Below are 21241 nucleotides of genomic sequence, written 5' to 3' on the forward strand. Positions count from 1 at the left end.
GCCATATTGGCAAGGTAAAAATTTGCACGAGGCAGCCCATGGTTTATAAACATACATTTCTTTTAAGGTTAGAAAGCAACTAACCTTGTTTTAAGCAAAGGCATTTAAAAATATTTTTAAATAGTTTACTTAACTTTTTGGGTTGTATTACGATTCAGTTAAGCAAAACCTTGTATTTTTATAAACAAATAATTACAACACCTGCCATGATTACTTTTATTTTTGTTACATCTATCGGCCAGCAAAAATTGAGACACGGGACAAGGACTGGATCTAAGGTGTCAATATGAAAGATCCCCTTCCAGCAGGAGCGTCTACAAAAACAGATGATGACAATCCTTTGAGGGGGACGGGGAATGATCAATAGGGCTGAGTACCTTATAGGGTACAAAGAGATGAGAAGTTAAAAAGGAATGTAGGAAGAAAGAACCCATCCATGTGAAGATAATATATGCCCACTGAGGGCAAAAATTTCCGCACGAAGACAGCAGGTTGAGGCGTAAACCACCAGAAGTGGAGTGGATGAAACCATTATCATAGGTCACTCATTCCAACATTTAGTAATAAAAGAAACAAGATTGAAACATCGGGGGTCAAGAGTTGGGATGGCGGGTGAGAAATCACAAGTCGGTGAAGGCAGTAGGAACGAGGGAGAGAAGGGTGTGTGGAGCAGAGACTCGATAACTCCCTAAGGATAGAGGTGCCCAGTTGTGGTTAGAGGCACAGTTTGGAAAAGGTCTTTTATTCCACTGAGCTGCTGTACAGGTAAAGAAAAGCTAGAAATGTGGCTACTTGATTTCTAACCATCATATAGTAACCGCATGAATTGGTGATCTTCATTCATTCCTAAAATGCAAAGGTAGTTAGAAGGAGATCGAGTAGAGGGTTATATTAATCCTGTGACCTTCTCGATGACCTTGATTTTATTATTTTTAATCTGCAGAGTTCCTTAGCATAATTAAAAGGTAGGGGAATGGGAACTTTGAACACATTTTCACCATAAATAGGTGAGGTGATGGCTTAATGACAACAGTGATCTTACATTAATACCATTTTAATGGGATATGTCTTCCAGCTGTGTCAAAACAAGTTTGATGAGCTAATAATTTCTAGAAAAGACTCAAAGCACCATAGAAAGCTTAATGTCCTGCATTTCTTTTTTCTCCCCCACCCCGCTTTGATAAATCAGATGTCTACCATATGCAGTCACCTGATAACTGTGTTTAAATAAATGTCACTATAAACAAGTGATGCATAAAAAGGTTAAAATTATAAAGATGTGAGTTCCAGGTAATTAATTTTTATATATTTGAGACTGCTCTAAGAAGGGCAGCGATAATTAAAAGAAACTACTGCTAACTGTAATGGGAAAGTGAGTGAGATTTGAGAAGGCAGTCAGTACCACACCTTCTTTAAGAAATAAATCATATCTCGCAATGCTAACAGTGTGCCATATCTTCTACCATATTGGGGCAGCAAATTACTGAAACGTTGACTTAAAGTAGTAAAATAGTTTTCTTGCTATCTAAAACTGATACCAATCAATACCCTTCTCCTCTCTAGAGCCCTCCCACAAATGGAGCCCCCCCCTTTTTTTTTTGAAGTTGTGAGTTTCCGAAGGTATTTAATTATTAACATACCATAAAGCTATATATTTGCTCTATTGGGGGACTTGACAGATAATTTGAAGTAAATCTTTTTAAGAACATATTTAGAAGTTGGAGTCATCTTCATATCAATATATACTTCTTAATTTTGTTAGGCAAGTAAGGAATGACTTTACCAACAGAATATGCTTCTATGTTACGGAATTTAAAGCTGAAATCCTAATATTTTGCCCACAAAAAAATCTTCCCAGCTTCGCAATCCAACTATTTTTAACATCCATTTATTTTTTATGCTTATATTTGTCATTTAGTTAATATTTGAATATAAACATTCATATGAATATTAATTTGTTATTTTTGTTCATCTTGCCATCTTCTAACACTCAGCAGAGAAATAATAGGAATATATTTGAGCAGGAGGTTTACAGCCAAGGTCTAAATTGTGTCCTACGGTGTGTATAACACATAAAGATATAATTCTAGAGATATAACAAGCAAGTGCAGGAAACTATGGATGAGGTAGGTTGAAATAGGTCTCAGACTAAGAATTTAGTGCAAATTTTTTAAAGTAGGAAAGAGATCTGGGAACATTCTGGGCAAATACAATGACATGAGAAAATGAACATAGATGGAAGTTAATTCACTCCATTTTTTTAAAGTTTATTTGTTTATTTTAGAGGGAAAGAGAGAGAGAATCCTAAGCAGGCTCCACACTCAGTACAGAGCCTAACATGGGGACTGAACCCAAAACTATGAGATCATGATCTGAGTCGAAACCAAGAGTCAGTCGCTTAACCCACTAAGCCACCCAGGCGCCTCCATTCACTCTAAAATGTATGAAGTCAGGGTGTCACCAGTGTCGTCAGCCATATTGTAGGTATGGAATCACACCCAAAATATACTGCTGTAGGAGACAAAGTGTCTCAACTCCCTGTCACCCAGCATCTCTTCAGAGATCCCCAGGATCATGATGTCTCAATTACAGGTCTTACTTAAGTCAAATTACTCCATTTTACTTTCCCCCTGCCCCTAATCTCCAAGGACCATAATCTCTTGGGCTGCTAATGTACCATCATGTTGACAGTGAAGTATGAGGGGAGAAGAGCTAATTTATCCCTTTCTATACCTAAAGAGACTCTTTAAACAGTCACCACAATATAGATTATTCAAGCCTAAATTTTCTACAGGGTGTTATTAGAGGTTCACGAATAATGAGAGAATTACAACATGTGAGAGAATTTTGCAGTACGAGGGATCACTGCAGGGTTCACTGACTAAGCAATCACTAAAAATTATTTCAGAGATCAGACAGGTCACAATTGCTAGAGATTCGGGATGAATATAGGCTAAGTCCCAATTTCTAATATGATATTTTATATAATGTAATAATAATAGAACCAATATTATAGGGTTGTTGTAGGGCTAAAGTGGTGTAATATATAAAACATTCAAATCAAAGATTCACCCGTAACAAGTTCTTTATTAGTAGTAGTTTTTATTCATTATTTTTAGGTCATTTTATCCTTATAACCCTCTGAGTACCTTATCGTCTATATGCTAACAATACTCACGTTTCTGTCTTTAGTTCGAACCTCTCCCCTGAACCCCAAACCTATATACCCAACTCTCTATTTGATATTTCCAGCTAGATGTCTAATGAGCATCTCAAATTCAAGGAGTCTACAGTTTGCTCAGTCTGAGATAACAGACATTCTGCCTTTCCAGTTCTTCATGCCATAAACTTTGGTGTTATCTTGGGTTCCTCTATATTCCCCTCCCTCCACAGTTGTTTTTCTGAAATCTGCGCGGCCCCACCTCCAAAGCTGACCTACCCACGTCCAAACCCATATTCTCCCCTGCAGTATCTCAGTAGCCTTGTCGCTGGGCTCCCTGTCTGCCACACTGCCTCCGTTTTATTTTCAAACAGGCACCAGTGTGATCCTGCAAAACCCAAATCAACTATGTCACACCTCAGTTCAAAATTTTTCAGTGGTCTCCCATCTCATTAGAGAAACCTCATGTTTTTTGTTTTTTGTTTTTTTTCAAATGACTAGTGTTTTGCCCGCTTCCTTTCTGACGTATAGTCCATCATGGAATCTTGTCGAATAAATTTAACATTACCAAAGATACTGCTATGGTTCGATTTTATAAATCTCCCCCTTAAGTTGCTGGGTGAAATATGGGACTCCCACTTAAATGTGAATTTCGGATAAACAACATTTTTTTTTTCCTTTAGTATAAGCATGCACATTTATGCAGTGTAATATTGATTGCATGGGGCATCCACTAAACACTATTTGCTGTTTACCTGAAATTCACATTTAACTGCATCTGCTGCATGTTTATTCGCTAGATCTGGCAATCCTACCCCTGGAACGTCGAGTTTATTAGGAATTTTAACTGCCTGCCATTTCTGCCGGTGAAAGTCTCACCAAATATTTGGCTGCCGCAGGACATGGGCCGTCATACTTCCAGCCTCAGGAACAGTTCCTTTGTCCCTGAGCGAATGACCACTCAGGCAATGCCACCTATTTGGGGATGTGTGGTGGGAATTAGAGTATCAGTCAGGATATGTGAGGTTCTACTGTGCAAAGAAAGCTTGTAAATCTCAGTGGCTGAAAACAAGCCTCATTTTACTCCTGCTGCATCCAGTCACAGAGGAGGCAGGAAGCATTTCTCTATGTTGTGCTCACTGAAGACCTGGGAGGGGAGAGAGGGCCCCTCTGTGCTTCCACGCTTTCCACAGCAGGAAGGAAAAAACAAACAAACAAACAACTCTGCTCAATGCCAACCAGATCTTAAACTTGTGACTCACATAATTTTAACTTTAAGAGAATAATCATAGCAACACATGGAGCCATCACCCTCTCTACCCAGTCCTGTTTTTACTTTCAGTGATGAGAGAGAAGAAGGATCTTGAAGTGGGAGTGAAGTTTTCCCTCACAGATTTATACTTCTACTGTTTGTCCACAGAAACACAAAAATACAGTGATATTTATTTTGTTAGTTGGTATAGAAGATATAGTTAACACGTCTCCTGAAACTTGTTCTCTTTACTCAGCCTTATGTTTTTGCAGCTTATCGGCTTATGGTTTTCCACTGTAGGAAGAGTTTGCAATCTTTTGTCCTTTATTCGGGATCGTTTAAAGCTTTTCTAATCTTCCACTGCATCGAGAAATGTTGCAATATACATTCTTCTGTAGATTCTGTTGTGCAAGAGTTTTTCTAAGGTAGACACTTGGTTGTGGAATTTCTTAGAGAGCATGTACATCTTCAGAGGTGTTACATGCCGTCAGTTAGTGTCCTGTTTGCTGTCTAGTCTTTTACTGACACTATCACTACCATCTGGTACTCAGGATTTTTAATTATTGCTGACATGATGGAAATAAACTGTATTGTATTGGCATCTTAATTCGTATTGCTCTGATAATCTGGCAGTTGAACACTTTCATAAACTCCCTTTTGCAATCTGGACACAAAATCTTTGCTAGTCAGGGCACCTGGGTGGCTCAGTCAGTTAAGTGTCTGACTCTTGGTTTCAGCTCCGGTCATGATCTCGCGGTTTCAGGAGTTCAACCAGCTGTGCTGGCAGCTAGGAGCCTGCTTGGGATTCTCTGTATCCCTCTCTTTCTCTCTCTGCCCTTCCCCCACTCAAGCTCTCTCTGTCTCTCTCAAAAATAAATAAATAAACTTAAAAATGTTTTAAATAAAAAAGTGAATAATAACGTTTGCTAGTTACATATGGTAGCATCTCTTACCACCTCTCTCTGCTTCCTTTTCACTTTGATGTTATTTCATGTAAGGGAAGTTTTAAATTTGACATCATCAAAAGTAGCAGGTGTTTTGTTCTTAAGGCTTTTACTTTTTTCTGTCTTAACAGGTGTTCTTTATTCATCTACCCTAAAGATCCCTACATTATTTTATACACACCTTAAAGTTTTACTTTTTGGTTATGGTTTTATTTTAAGTCCATCGGGAGTTTATTTTCGTGTGCCATGTGAGGTAATGGTCTGTCTGCCTTAACTCTTTCCACATAGTCGGTTTTCTCAACTACTTTGTATTTTCTCATTTCCTTTCTGATCTGTATGCCACTTCTATCATAACACGAGTTTCCTTACATGGTTCTGTCTGTTTCGGAGCTTTCAAAAACTTTCACTGGCCTTTTCTTAATGCTGTGTCACATCCAGCATGTGAGACACCGTGGCTGTTATTCTTCTTCCAAACACTTGGGTTTTTAATCCATGTTAATTTTTAGGATAAGCCTGAGAAATTCTTAAGATTTAGTATTACAATGACCACATTTTAACATTAATTTGAGGGAAAATGATTCTTTACGAGGGAACATGCCCCATCCGTGCACTAATTTACATGTGCTTATATTCTCTTGTTTACTGCACGAAGCATATTCATGATACCTAGAGACACAGCATATCACCGTGGATGTGAGTTTGTATGCTAGACCAAGACTGTTGTATCTGAATCCCACTTGGGCCACTTGCTAACTTGAACCTCATGCAACTCAGTTTCTCTCTGTGTTTCAGTTTCCTGAAAGAAATAATGTGCCATTTACCCCATAGGGTCTCAGGGAACATTAAATGAGTTAACATTTATCAAACACTTCAGCCACATACTGAGTACCATGTATGTGCACTTAGTTTTTAATTTTTAAAAATTTGTTTTATTGAGATATAATTGACAAATAAAATTGTGTATATGTATGTGTATGTTTCAAGTGGACATAATAATTATATATATGTATATATTATTACCAGTGATATTACCACTGATTATTACCAGTGAATATATAGTGAAATGTTTACCAGAATCAAGTTAATTAACACGTCTATTGCCTCACACACTTACCTTTGAGAGAGTGGTAAGCATCCTTACTACCTACTCTCTTAGCAAATTCAAGAATACAGGAAAATATTATTAACTAAAATCTCCATGCTATACATTAGGTCCTCAGAATGTATTTATGATAACAGAAAGCTTGTTCTATAGGATGACGCTCCCCTATGCCCTCCACCTCCCCAGCCTTGGGCCTCACTATCTATTAACTGTTTCTAGGAGGTTTTGTTTTGTTTCATTTTTTGCGTCCACATGTAAGTGATCCCGTGCGTCTCTCTCTTTCTCTGTCTGGCTTACTTCACTTAACATGCTGCCCTCACATCTCAGCTGTGAAATTTCACAAATGGCAGCATTTCCTTATTTTTTAAAGCTGAAAAACTATATTGTATATATGCACACTCCATCTGTCTTACCTTTTCTTTTTCTACTCCTCTGTCAACACACACGACAGGCACTTAGACCCATTTCTATATCTTGGTTATTGTGAATATGGAAGTCCAGAGATCTCTTTGAGATCCTGATTTCACTTCCTTTGGATACATACCCAGAAGTGGGATTACCGGAACATAAGGTAATTCTATTTTTAATTTTTTAAGGGATTCCGTACAGTTATCCATAGTATCTGTACCAGTTTACTTTCCTACAACCATACACAAAGGTGCCCTTTTCTCTGTATACTCACAAACATTTATTGTCTCGTGTCTTTTAGATAATAGCCATCCTAACATATGTGAGATGATATCTCATTGAGGTTTTGATTGGCATTTGCCTGATTCATGATACTGAGCAACTTTTCATGTAGCTGATGACATTTCTATATCTTTTTGTTCATTTTTTAATCAATTTTTTTTGCTGTTGAATTATAACATTTCATTGTATATTTTAGATATTAATCTCTTCTCAGAAAAATGACTTGGAATTGTTTTGTCCCATTCAGTAGGTTGGTTGCCTTTTCATTTTGCTGATGTTTTCCTTGGTTGTGCAGACTTTTGGTTTGACATAGTCCCACTAATCTATTTTTGCCTTTGTTGTCATATCCAAAATCCATCGTGAAGACTCTTGTGAGGGGTTTACCTCCCATGTTTTCCTCTAGGAGTTTTACAGTTTCAGATCTGACATTTAAGTGTTAATGCATTTGAATTCATTTTGTGAGGGATGTAAGAAAATAGTCCAGTTTCATTCTTTTTTTTTTCTTATTTTTTTTATTTTTTTCATTATTTTTAATTTTTTTTTTTTAACGTTTATTTATTTTTGGGACAGAGAGAGCCAGAGCATGAATGGGGGAGGGGCAGAGAGAGAGGGAGACACAGAATCGGAAACAGGCTCCAGGCTCTGAGCCATCAGCCCAGAGCCCGACGCGGGGCTCGAACTCACGGAGAGCGAGATCGTGACCCGAGCTGAAGTCGGACGCTTAACCGACTGAGCCACCCAGGCGCCCGTTTTCTTAGTTTTTTAAATGTTTATTTATTTTTGAGAGAGAGAGAGAGAGAGACAGAACATGAGCGGGGGAAGGGAGAAGAGACAGGGAGACACAGAATCTGAGGCCGGCTCCAGGCCCCAAGCCGTCAGCACAGTGCCCATCGCAAGACTCGAACCCATGAACTGCAAGATCATGACCTGAGCCAAAGCTGGACACTTTTAACCGACTATGCCAGGTGCTCCTAGTTTCATTCTTTTGCATGTGGCTGTCCTGTTTTACCAATACCACTTATTGATGAGACTGCCCTCTCCCCAGTGTATGTTCCAGGGTTCCCTTGTTGAGAATTAATTCACTCTGTACATGTGGGCTTATTAGGGGGTTTTCTTCTGTTCCGTTAGTCTAACGTCTGTTTTGTACTAACCCCATTCTGTTCTCATTACTACAGTTTTGTAAAATAGTTTAGAATCAGGAAGTGCAATGCCTCTGTTTCCTTTGTTCTCAAGATTGCTTTGGCTTTTTAGGGTCTTTTGTAGTTCCCTAAGAATTTTAGACATTATTTTTTTCTATTTCTGTGAAAAGTGACATTCGAATTTGGATAGGGATTGCATGAATATATAGATGGATACAGGTAGTATGAATATTTTAACAATGTTATTTTTTCCAATCCAAGAACACAGGATATCTTTCCATCTGTTTCTGTCTTCTTCAACTTCTTTCACTGTTGTTTTATAGTTCTCAGTATAGATGTCTGTCACCTCCTTGGTTAAATCTAACCTAAATATCTTATTCTTTTTGATGCCATTGTAAATAGGATTGTTTTATTCAATCTCTTTCAGATAGTTGGTTGTTAAAGTATAGGAATGCAATTGATTTTTGTATGTTGATTTTGTATTCTGCAACTTTACTGAATTTGTTTATTAGTTCTGTCTTTTGGTGGAGTCTCTAGGATTTTCTACATATAAGATCATGTCATCTGTAAGTAGAGACAGGTTTTACTTTTTCCTTTATGATTTAAATAATTTTTATTCCTTTATCTAGACTAATAGCTCTGGTTAGGGTTTTTAATGCTGTGTTGAAAACTAGGAGCAAGAATGAACATCTTTCTTTTGCCCTGATCTTGAAGGAAAAATTTTATAATTTATTCATTGCCAATTATGATGTTAGCTATGGGCTTGTCAGACGTGGCTGTTATTATGTTAAGGTACATGTCTCCCATACCAAATGGGTTTCAGTTTTTACCATCAATGGATGCTGAGTTTTGTCAACAATCAGAAAAGATACAGTTATGAGTTCAAGTCTTCTTAAATTTACTGAGACTTGTTTTATGACCTAACATACAATATGTCCTGGAGAGTATTCCATAAGTGTGGAAGTTGAGAAGAACGTGTATTCTGCTGCAGGTGGATGGAATGGTCAGTATATGTCTGTGACATCCATTTAGTCAAAAATGTCATTCAAGCCCAAGAACTCATATTGATTTTCTCTCTGGATGATATATCCATTGTTGAGAGTAGAGTACTGAAATCTCATGCTATTAATGTATTGTTGTCTGTCTCCACCTTCAGATCTGTTAGTATTTGCTTAATATATTTCAGCGTTCCAATATTGAGTACATATGTATTTATAATAGTTACATTCTCTTGATGAATTGATCACTTTATCATTATGTAATGACCTTTGTTTCTTGTTACCTTTTTGACTTAAAGCCCATTGAGTCTGATATAAGTGCAGCTTACCCCTGCTTTCTTTAGTTTCCATGTGTATGGTATATCTTTTTCTGCCTCCTCACTTTTAGCCCATGTGTGTCCATAAAGCTGACGCAAGTCTGCTGTAGACATATATAGTTGGGTCTTCTTTCTTTCTTTGTTGTGTTTTGTTTTAATCCATTCAGCCACTCTATGTCTTTCAATTGGAAAATTTAGTCCATTTACATTTAACATAATTATTGATAGGTAAGGATTTTATTATTGCCATATTGTTCATTGTTTTTAGCTGCTTTGTAGTTCCTTTGTTTCTTTATTTCTATCTTTTTGTGTGTTATTTGATGATTTTCCATAATGATATGCTTTGATTCCTTTCTCCTTATTTTTTTGTGTATGTACTATCTTTTAGGTTTTTACATTGGGGTGCTTGGGTGGCTCAGGCACTTAAACATCTGACTCTTGATATCAGCTGTATTTCTTTGAGATCAGTTTTTTGAAAATTCTTCCAAGAATAATTTTTGGTGTTCTTTGGTCATGGTTTATTTTCTTGAATTGTCTTGCACCACAGACTGGCTGTAGAGTTGAGGTCCAGAGCACATGCTTTGTTCATAGGGACCACAGGGTCGGGATCTGCAGTGAAGGCCCATGTGAAATAAACACAACTCTGTGGCCTGGGGCATGCACAGGACAGTGGAGGCAGGCAGCCCTGATCTCCAGGCAGTGCCACAGCAGCTCCTTCTGAGGGAAGGGCAGCAGTGACTCCTTTTCCAGGGATCTTCAACAGCGTTGGCTATTGATTACCTCAGTGGCAAAAGTTGTTGTTGTCCTCTGCCGAGCAGGCCACTAAGTTCATGCTTCAGAACACCATGAGGAGTCAGACCATGGCCGTTGGTGCAGCTGTTGAGGTCCTCAGCAGCAAAGGCTGTCAGTGTAGAGCACTGGGACCAAGATGGTACCCACCATATAGCTGGTACTGACAACCCCCCTTCATCTTTGTTCTTTCTGCCACTGACGTCTCAACTAAACCTGTTTCCCCACCCACACTTGCCTTGGGTTTATGCTCTGGGTTTTGCTGCACTGTGTTGCTGGAGGCTTCTTACTGGACCCTTGAACTCCCCAGAGTTATTTTTGCTCATGGATAGCTATCTAACAGTTGTTTGTGTGAGGAATGAAGGCCAGTATCTCCTACTGTGCCATCCTGCCGATGTCACCTTGAGCATTTCACAGGACGTTTTTATCCAACTTGCTGATGTCTGTCCGACCATAATCCTTTGTAGCTTCTCTTGTAATCTCTATGTAGACAACTTGATTGCCTACAAATAATGTCATTTTATATTTTCTTTTTGGTGCAGATGTCTTTTACTTCTTTATATATTTGCACTCTTGAAACTATACTGTTTGTTGAAAAGCCATGTTGCTAGTCATCTTTGCCTTCTTGTTATTTTATTTTTTTTAATTTTTTTTCAACGTTTATTTATTTTTGGGACAGAGAGAGACAGAGCATGAACGGGGGAGGGGCAGAGAGAGAGGGAGACACAGAATCGGAAACAGGCTCCAGGCTCTGAGCCATCAGCCCAGAGCCCGACGCGGGGCTCGAACTCCCGGACCACGAGATCGTGACCTGGCTGAAGTCGGACGCTTAACCGACTGCGCCACCCAGGCGCCCCAACCTTCTTGTTATTTTAAAGGAAGTGTCTCTAGGATTTAATTTTTAAGATGACATATATACTATAGGTTTTACAAATACTTTATTTTTGTTATTTGTTTTATTTATTAGAGAGAGAGAGAGAGAGAGAGTGAGCAGGGGAGAAATGTAGAGGTAGAGAGAGAGAATCTTAAGCAGGCTCTAAGCTCAGTGCAGAGCCCAATGTGAGGCTCAATTCCATGACCCTGGGATCATGACCTGAACTGAAATCAAGAGTCAGACACAACTAACTGAGCCATCCAAGCACCCCAGTTTTATAAATATGTACTTTACAGGCAATTATGAAAGCTCCATTTATTTCTAATTTGTTAATAATTTTTATCATGAGTGAATAATAAATGTTTGAAAGATTTTCCTCATTTATTGAGATAGTTTAGGGGTTCAATCCCTTCCCGTGAAGATGATGAAATGCATTAATAGACTGTGGAATATTAACCCACGCCTCACTCTGAGGATAAAAAGTATGTGTTTGTGGGGCGCCTAGGTGGCTCAGTCAGTTAAGCGTCTGACTTCGGCTCAGGTCATGATCTCACAGCTTTTGAGTTGGAGCCCTGCACTTGGCTCTGTGCTGACAGTTCAGAGCCTGGAGCCTGCTTCAGATTCTGTGTCTCCCTCTCTCTCTGCCCCTCTCCTGCTTGCTCATGCTCGCTCTCTCTTGCTCTCTCTCTCTCAAAAATAAATAAAACATTAAAAATTTTTTTAATGTCTTTGTGCTGATTTTCTACACACACACACACACACACACACACACACACACACACACAGTATTTCACTGGGTTTCTAATGCCTTACTTGACATTTTGTACTTAAGAACTAAAGTGAAATTGACTTATAATTTGTTTTACTGTCTACTTTAGGTTTAGAATCATGGGTATGTATGCTCATATTCGGAATATAGTGTTTGCTTCTTATTATGTCCCAGACCCTGTTCTCGGTTCTGGTAGCCTGAGGGGGTTTGGGAAAAATTGAGGGAAATAATAGAACACTACATGGGTGGTCTTGTCAGTCTTCATTGAGAATGGGACATTGGAACAGATAGTAGAGAAGGAAGAGAAAAGTTGTTTCAGAGGAAATGGCCAGCATGAAGCTCTGAGTCGGGATTGTAGCTGATCTATCCTAAAATTGCAAGCAGTTAAATCTGAGAGTTCTTGCATGAAATGTGGTTTATGTTCTCCTGTCAAACTATCTGTGCCTCTTCTTTTGGAAGACCATTTGTTGACTAGCTAGCTAGCTAACTATTGAATCATTCATTCATTCGGTTGATGAAATATGTATGTTAATTTTTTTCTTTTAAAATCCTCCTGAGTCATGTTTATTCAATTATTTTTTTGTAAAAAAAAGTATCTTTTATCTATTTATTCAAAAGTAGGTTGATAAAGTATTCTTATGCCTTTTGTTTTTAATCTCTGCTACACCTAGACTAATGACCCTCTTTTTATCCACTGTTTTACATCCTGCTCTCTATCTTTCTGTCCTTTTTCTTTTTTCTTAATCAATTTGGCTACATGTATGTCTATTTAATTTGTGTTTTTAGAGAGCCACGTTTTTTTAAATTTACCATACTATTTCATTTTTCTCTTTCATTTATTTCTACTTCAACATTACCTCTCTTTACTTTGTGTATTTCCTATACAATTTCACTTTTTGCTTTATTCAATAGATTCTTCCTTATTTTTGTGTGGCATTTGCACTGTCATTCTGTTCTAACTATAACATGATTTCCATTGGAATTTTTCATTGAACTGCAATTATATACAAGGGTCTAATTTGAGTTAACAAATATGACATTATCTGGCTCTCTCTTACGAGTTTTTAAGTGTCTTACATTTGGATCATAGAATATGGTCAGTGTTAAATAGTTTGATTAACCTGTGAACTTTTTTGTTAAACTCACTAACAACACAGTCTGATGATCAATTCGTTAGCCAAGATATTTTCTCTTATATATTAAATTTGTCCCCTTTCTGGTCAATATTCTCAAAAATAACTTTCAAGAACACTTTTGTTATCACTTTATGGAAATTTAAATGTATTAAGTGAATTTATATCTAGTTCTATTACACTGTTTAGTATGATTTTATGAGTGGCATATAAACTGAAATTGGTAATTGCTTCCTTTGAATATAGAGGTTTCCTGTTTGCTCCAAGCTAGCCAAGAGAAGAGTCTCGTGTAATTTAGGATGCATAATTGTAAGAAAAATCATGCTATCTATCTGTCCCACTTGAGAAAACCTATCTTACTTTTAAAAACTGCATTCATTTACTGCAATATCAAATTATTTTAATTTTAGGTTATATTCCCTGTGGGTATCAATATTGTGTTTACTTGATCATATCCTTTAGGATGTAATCAATTAACAAAACACTGCCCCTCTCTTCTGTAAAATATTCTCTCTCACATGTTATCCATTGGCAATATGAATAACTGGAATTGTACCAGTGAATACTCAAAAGTAGGCACATGCATAGTGAGTACTCAAAAGTACTGTCAGCATAATTTCCAAAAAAAGATACTGTGTGTCTTTAATTGCTTTTTGCCAGTTTTTTTTTTATAGGAGTCTGCAATCGAATTGCATAGATATGAGGATTCATGTTAAAATATTCAACAAAATATTTCTGTCAACATTAACCCATAAATTATATTCTCAGAATTAAAAGGATTACCTTTTAAAAATATTTTTTATATTCACAACTTCCCATTGACTTTACTTTCAGAATGTTTTCTTGCTATTATGTTACCATATCTAATAGAAAACATTTTAATTTCAATATCAATTGCAGAATATTAATTTAGACCATAAATAGCTGCATATATACAGTGGTGAAAGAATATTTTTCCACTGTTGTTGAAACAGTGAGAACCCTGAATGATTTGATAGCTATATAATTAATCAAATAATAGGCTACCTAATTGAATCTGAGTTAGCTATAAATAGAAAATATATCTGTGAATAGCTGTAAACAAAATTAAAATTATATCCTCTGTGTCCCTGGAGCCCTAAATGCTATGAAAATCAGCAGGCATGAATTTAAATGATGATTCACATTTCTTTGCTCCTGGGTAGGGGGTCTGGTAGCAGGTTTTCATTCTTCCATGGGAATAAGTGTAGTGCAATCCGGCTCTAAGGATGATAATCACATTAGGTGGTGGGCACCTGCCAGAGCAAAGATTTTATTTCTGTTAGCCAATGCCCCGATAATATTCTAAGACCAAATAGATAGAGATAGAGATAGAGACATATAATTTAAAGTTTTCCTCAGTTTCTCTTTCTAATTAAGTTTTATAAATATAAAAATGATGTATGGTGGAACTCTTACATGATGTAAGAGCAAACAATATGAGAATCATTATTCATCTGTATTTCATATATTTATTCTATAGGTAAAGAAAGGAACCTTTAGAAAATACTTGCTAATAAGTCCAGTACCTGACTAAAAATAAAATCTTGTGCTCATGGAAAATCATGCAGTATTTGTGGTGGGGAGAAGGGAATCTGATTAATATCTGGTATTTATATGTAAGAAAACCATGTATTGGGGCACCTGGGTGGCTCAGTCGGTTAAACGTACAACTTTGGCTCAGGTCATGATCTCGCGGTTCGTGGGTTCAAGCCCCACGTCGGGCTCTGTGCTGACAGCTCAGAGCCTGGAGCCTGTTTCGGATTCTGTGTCTCCCTCTCTCTCTGCCCCTAACCCCCTCACACTCCATCTCTCTCTGTCTCGCAAAAATAAATCACAAAAATAAATTTAAAAAAAAGAGAAAACTATGTGTTAATGTGAATGAAATATAAAGTTACATTTTTTATTAAATAAAAAGGCAGACCACAGCTACAGTTGTAAGAGAAGGTCAGATTAAAATCAGTTCCCTGACTATTATCTTCTCAGTGCCTCACTTTTTAGAAAAAAAAGAGCTGTTTGCATGGGATTCACTCATAAATATTTTAAATTCTCATTGCTCTTTATAATATGATGGACATTTTGGATATGTATAATAATTTACAAGCAAATAAAATACCCAGGCAATTCATATACTCATTGACAGTGTGAGTAATTGGAACAAAAGCATGTATAATAGCATTTTCAATAAGTTATCAATGTAAAGGAAAGGAAATTTTATCAAATTGTAGATGTACTCTTTCTTTAGTAACTAATATTTAAATGATGTTTCTTTTAGGATCATCTGTTGAAATTTAGGGATAACTGGAAAATAATTTATATTCAACTTGACTATTAAAGTTCATAGAAAAGACTGAGAATTCACATAAAATCTTAGTAACGGAAATTTACTAATCCAAAGGTAATATTAGTAAAAGAAGAAATGTAGACAGAAGTTGTAGATAATCACTATTAGGGGCATGCACTCAGCTTCAGTGTAAATTGAGAGTAATGTGCTATGGCCCAAACTGTGTCCTCCCAAAATTTATACACTAAAGTACTAAGTGTTAATGCGATTGTACTGGAGTTAGGGCCCCTTGGAAAGTGATTAGGTTTAGATGGTGAGCCCCTCTTATGTTAAATGCTTTTATAAGAAAAGGAAGAAACGACCAGAGGTTTCTCTCTCTCTCTCTGCCACATTTGGACACAGTGAGAAGGCCGTTGTCCACCAGCCAGGAAGATGGCCTTCACCACAGACATCTGACATATTAGGTGTTTATTTTTGCTGTTATTTTCTGACTTCACCCATAAAATTCATTACAATGGATGGGGCACCTGGGTGGCTCAGTCGGTTAAGCGTCTGACTTTGGCTTAGGTTATGATCTCATGATTCATGGGTTAGAGCCCCGTGTCGGGCTCTATGCTGACAGCTCAGAGCCTGGAGCTTGCTTCAGACTCTCTCTCTCTTCCTGCCTCTCTGCTCCTCCCCCACTCACACTCTGCACCTCTCTCTCTAAAAAATAAATAATCATAAAAAAAGATTTTTTAAGCCACAATGAAGATATCCTGATTGAAGTTTTGGGGGAAGAAATAGTGCCTTTATAGCTTCATTCCCCCACAGATCCCTATCCTCTTCCAAAGAATTCTTAGGGCTACTCAGAAAATAGTTGGCCCAATTTGGGAAGTGTTTATCTTGAAACAGTAAGAATGTTCAAAATTTTGAATGTGTTCATTTAATCAAGAGACAATAACCAAAAATCTACTGTGTTCTAGGCAACATGTTGGTTGCTGCATTGGATATGATGATGGAGATAACCCTCCCCCAAAGGAATAAACATCTAGCAGGGAATTTAATGTAAGACCAAAGTTAAAGGACTATCCAATAATCCAGTTTATTTTATTACCACATGGTACAAGGTAATAAAAGAATTCAAAGACAAATAGAATGAACACCTCTGAGATAAAATGTACCGCAGTTCACTTCAGGTGACATATTTTTAAATTATAGGCACTATCCTGGGCATAATCATAATCACAATTATCTACAAATTTATTATACAAATCATTAAACTCTGTACAGAACAATTTGAAGTTTTTAGTATATTTATGGGCTTTTTTTCCATACGTTCAAGTGGTTATCCAGAAACAGTTAACTGTAGTTTCCCTATTCCTGGAAAAGAGAAACCCAATATTTATAGGTAACACCACAGTTAAGAGGAAAGAAAACTAAAGAAATTGAAATAGACTGCTTTTGTGAAGAAACAAGGAAGTGTCAAAGAGAAAAATTTTAAGGCTCTTTAATCGCAATCATCAAATTGTAACAAATGGGACTGTCAATTGAATCCCTCACTTTTGCCTGAATTTCACGTGAGACTATACCTGCATACCGAGTGAAGAATCATATTTTATAACGTATTGCACTGGGCTTTCACAGTTTCTCCATTGGAGACTTCTGAATAGCTTGTCAGATACAGAAAAAGCAACTTAATAAGCACTATGATCAAATGCCTATGTAATTCATTTCAACTATTTTTTTTTCAATTTCAGTGCCCATGATACCATTCCCAGAATAAAGTGTATCATTTCCTCTTCTTTCTGATTCATTAAACTGTATTCGTCATTCTTTACAAAGTTGTTTTGGTACACCTCACCACTGTCAACTTGACAAAAAGGTCAGTTATGTTTTCAGTAAAAACACATGCTCTTTAACAGTATTATTTCCTTGTTTTTAAATTTTTGAGCATTTTTTAGTGTTTATTTATTTTTAGGAGGGAAGGGACAGAGAGAGAGAGCGAGACACAGAATCTGAAGCAGGCTCCAGGCTCTGAGCTGTCAGCACAGAGCCGAACATGCGTGGGCCTCAAACTCACAAACCGTGAAATCATGACCTAAGCTGAAGTCGGATGTTTAACCGACTGAGCCATCCAGGCGCCCCAATTTTTTCTTAAAAAAATACAGATTGGCTGGTTTTCTGTCAGTTTCTCATTTATCTCCCTTTGCTGAAAGTTGTGCATGTATGGCCTGAGAAGAACTTGAACTACTGAAGTTCGTTTTTTACCCGTTCTCCAAATTGCCATGATGGCAATATTCGATATTGAGAGATGTTATTGCACTCGGTAGTGTCAGAAGAATTCCTGAGAGATGCTCAGATTTTCATGCAGGATATGTTTCGAGGATTTTTGGAAATAGAGACAGTGTCAGTTACTAGTTTGCATCTAAGGCAGATAGGAGATGAAAGTGTCTGCCATGTAAGGCAGGCAAGGCATGCTCTTCCAATGAATGAATGAATGAATGAATGAATGAATGAGTAAGTAAATAAGTAAGTAAATAAGTAAGTACATAAGTCCTAGACAGTCTTCCCTTGAAGATTTTTGGAAACTCCTATTCATCAAGGAACAGCTAAAATCAATGAAGACTTTCTTGAGTACAAGTCACAGTTATCGGGGTTCCTAACTCTTTCACTCAGTAAAACATATGTGATGAGAAGCTGGGGCATACGTTAAAGATTCTTCTTGAATCCTGGCATCCGGCCCAGACTCCAGCAAATGGTTACTGAGTGAGTAAAATCAGGGGCGGAGTTACTAGAGTCTACACCCCATCTCTTGGGCACAGTCTCTCATACTATCTTCCACTCTGTCCCCAGTGCAACGTGGGAAGCCATAAAGAGAAAACGGGAGTGCTTTGTGCCTCCACCAGCCTAGGTCACTAAGTAAGACCTTAAACTTTGAGTGAGAAATAAGCATGTGTTACACCGGGCCACAGAAATTGCAATACTCATCTTGAATAGCAGTGAACACGCACTTGCTAGTGCAGGGTACTTAGTACATTTGTAGGTAAGAGCGAAGGTAAGAGGGCAGTAGTACTAACTCCCCGTAGCACATACATCTCCTTCCACCTTGACCAGGTTGGCAGTGCTGAAAAGACACGAGTCAGCAGTCTTCCTGGCTCGTGCCTCATCGGGGTGCACCCTGTTCTCACAGCCCGCATCCTGGGGAGAAGAATGCAGGAGCTGTCCTCAGGCCAGCACCCAGCATTCTGACGGGCAAACGCCATGCTCAAGGCAACAACACACAGTTCCGTTTCTGAGGCCTTGACCATGCAAGTTTCCATCGTCCCCTCTTGTCTACAAAAGAAGAATCACCTTTTCACCAATTGCTTCTCCACCCAAGGATGCTAACTAAAGACCAGGGTCACGAGAAGGGAAAAGGTGTTCAACTGCCACTGGCATGGAGGTTCTTAAGGGCAGAGTGGGTAAATGCCTTTGATTTGTTGGATACATGACTTTAATTTAACTAGGGAGGAAATTTAAATACTTGGATCTTTCTTCTGGGTGGAAACTACTTCAACACCATGTTATCCTTCTTTTGTTCTCATTAATTTTACATGTTATAATAATAAGGAAGGAAATAAAATCTATGAGGAAGGAAACAAAAATTCCTTGACATCCTACCACACAGTAATGATCATTTTTATTCATTTATGTATTTATGTAGATAAAATTAGATACTTTCCCACATACTCATGCCTGCTGTTTTATTTATGGAAATCATTTTTGTGCATGTTTTCTCTTTTTGCTTTCTTCCTCTTTATTCTATTTGTCTCACGCTGATGGATATGGACTCTAACATCTGATTCTTAACACTCGTGTAGTAAAATGTGTAATACGTATGTTTCTGTTCCTTAAGAAAAGAATCATCATACTGGGGCGCCTGGGTGGCTCAGTCAGGTGGGCAACCGACTTTGGCTCAGATCGTGATGTCACAGCTTGTGAGTTTGAGCCCCGCATCGGGCTCTGTACTGACAGCTCAGAGCCTGGAGCCTGCTTTGTATTCTGTGTCTCCCTGTCTCTCTACTTCTCCCCTGCTCACGCTCTGTCTCTCTCTCCTTCAAAAATAAATAAACATTGGGGCGCCTGGGTGGCGCAGTCGGTTGGGCGTCCGACTTCAGCCAGGTCACGATCTCGCGGTCCGGGAGTTCGAGCCCCGCGTCGGGCTCTGGGCTGATGGCTCAAGCCTGGAGCCTGTTTCCGATTCTGCGTCTCCCTCTCTCTCTGCCCCTCCCCCGTTCATGCTCTGTCTCTCTCTGTCCCAAAAATAAATAAACGGAAAAAAAAATTAAAAAAAAAAATAATAAATAAATAAACATTAAAAAAAAAAGAATAAAATCATTATATATATACAGTTTTAAGTACCTTGCCTTTCTTCTTAAGAAATACCTATAGGAAATCCCTACAGGTGCTTGGATAAGGATCTGATACATCATTTTACTGCTTACATCCATTATATCCAAAAATATAATGAATCTGAGCATTTAAAAATATTTATAGGTCACATGATTTATTCATCTATGATTTATCTATTCATAATTTTTTTCCATCTTTCCACTTGGTCATTTCATTTTTTTATCTATATAAAGGAGTATTGTTATTAAGTTTATATTAGTATTATTATAAGTTTTAGGCCTTATTCTGGTAAATAATAATATTTTCCCATAATATGTAAGTTATTTGTTGATTGTATTGTATATTTTTCATACAAATGTTTCCATTTTCTATAATTGAAATTTTATATCTTTTTAAATACCTATTGGTTACCTATTTTATCCATTGGCTACAGAAAAGATCTCACATATTTTGTATATAGTGATCTATAGTTTCTTCTAAAATTTTATATATATATTTTTTCCAAATAGTTTCCTAATTTTGTCAATTCTTTGCTCTAAAAGTCTAAGACCACAAAAATAGTCAATATTTAGGTAAAAAGAATGCTCTTAAATAAAGTACCTGTTAGAAGGTTAACTGTCAAAACAAATAGTAGACATTGTAGGTGATGAAACCTAAAGCTATTTAAAAACATAAGAACATAAGAATCCACACAGAGATGCCCACAAGAACCATTATTAAGATGTTTTAGAAGTTAATGTGAATTTACTAAGATTAAAAAATGAATCTATTTTTTTGTGTGATAAAAGGCAAATTTTGGCAGTGATTGATGGCAAATCTGAATACCCATAAGATTCTCTTAAATTAAAAAAAAAAACTACTAAAATTAAGAGTAATGCAGTGAATTTAATTTGATAAACCTTAACTGTATATAAATTAAACATTAAAAAAAGTTAATAGGCTTCCTACTGTATTTTCTAGGAATGGACATGATGTAAATCATAATAGTGACAAAGCTATGATAAACTTTAACATTTAATTAAATTTTATTAAATTTTAATGCAGTATATGGTAATCTGGTTTTCATTGTGTTTAAATTTTTATTTTATTCTTCAGTATTTGTTTAAAAGCTTATGATTTTATATTACTTATAAATATTATTTCTGTCATTGTGTAAGTAAATGACTCAAAACGAATTACTTTTCTTCTTCCTTCCTTCTAGTATCGTGAAATTAACAGCCTTGCTCCTGAGACTATCACAGAAAGTCTATCTTACTTCTTACAATTCTTTGGAACTTTTTTTTTTAGGCTAGATTGAGTTCATACTTACAGTTCTTTTATTTTTTAGGTGTCTTTATTTGTTTTTAGAGAGAAAAATTGCAAGAGGGGAAGGAGCAGAGGGAGAGAGTAAGAATCCCA

General features: G+C 37.1%; 1 protein-coding gene across 21 annotated transcripts in view; it reads left to right on the forward strand.

Moving 5' to 3' along the window:
- Positions 1 to 21241, forward strand: part of PCDH15 (protocadherin related 15) — a 1259847-nt gene that overhangs the window by 822089 nt on the left and 416517 nt on the right. The window contains exon 1 of one of the 21 annotated variants that reach the window (XM_040454214.1): positions 16917 to 17333. The exons of the other annotated variants lie outside the window; for them this stretch is intronic. The gene's annotated coding sequence lies outside the window, so the exon portion shown is untranslated. Of the gene's footprint in view, positions 1 to 16916; positions 17334 to 21241 lie in introns of those variants that run through there. 21 annotated transcript variants of the gene reach the window in all.

Source organism: Herpailurus yagouaroundi, unplaced genomic scaffold, assembly GCF_014898765.1.
Source record: "Herpailurus yagouaroundi ecotype Mexico unplaced genomic scaffold, PumYag 211, whole genome shotgun sequence".
Classification (NCBI taxonomy): Eukaryota; Metazoa; Chordata; class Mammalia; order Carnivora; family Felidae; genus Herpailurus; species Herpailurus yagouaroundi.